Source organism: Arachis ipaensis, chromosome B08 (genome assembly GCF_000816755.2).
Source record: "Arachis ipaensis cultivar K30076 chromosome B08, Araip1.1, whole genome shotgun sequence".
NCBI classification, from domain to species: domain Eukaryota; kingdom Viridiplantae; phylum Streptophyta; class Magnoliopsida; order Fabales; family Fabaceae; genus Arachis; species Arachis ipaensis.
Window position 1 is genome coordinate 11058900 of NC_029792.2, and position 463 is coordinate 11059362.

A 463-nucleotide genomic window follows, 5' to 3' on the forward strand; every position below is an offset into this window, starting at 1 on the left:
AGGAGGATCGAAGAATATGGTAGTTGACTAATAAAAAAATTTAGATATTTTTTTTATTAAAGATAAGAAAATTCGAACCCACAACTTTTTAGATGAATATGAATTGAAGAGATTATGTGATTTGAGTTATAACTTATTAGTCATTGTTAGTTAGATTATGGGCTCAATCACTTGATCATCATATTCTACCAACAAGATAAATGTATATATATTTTATATGATGCAAAAGTATAAACTTAACCATAATATATTAATTAAAGATTGTATATAAATAACTTTCATAGTTAAAAATACTGAGTTCGATTTTTTATTTAGTTATTTTAGAATTTTCTAAAATTTTAGCTTGTACAATATTAAAAATAGATAATTCTATCTAACTTTCTCTTGAATAAAGAGTTAGTTATTTTCTATGACATATGTTTAATAACTATTGAATGAAATAAATTATTTTATTATTATTTAC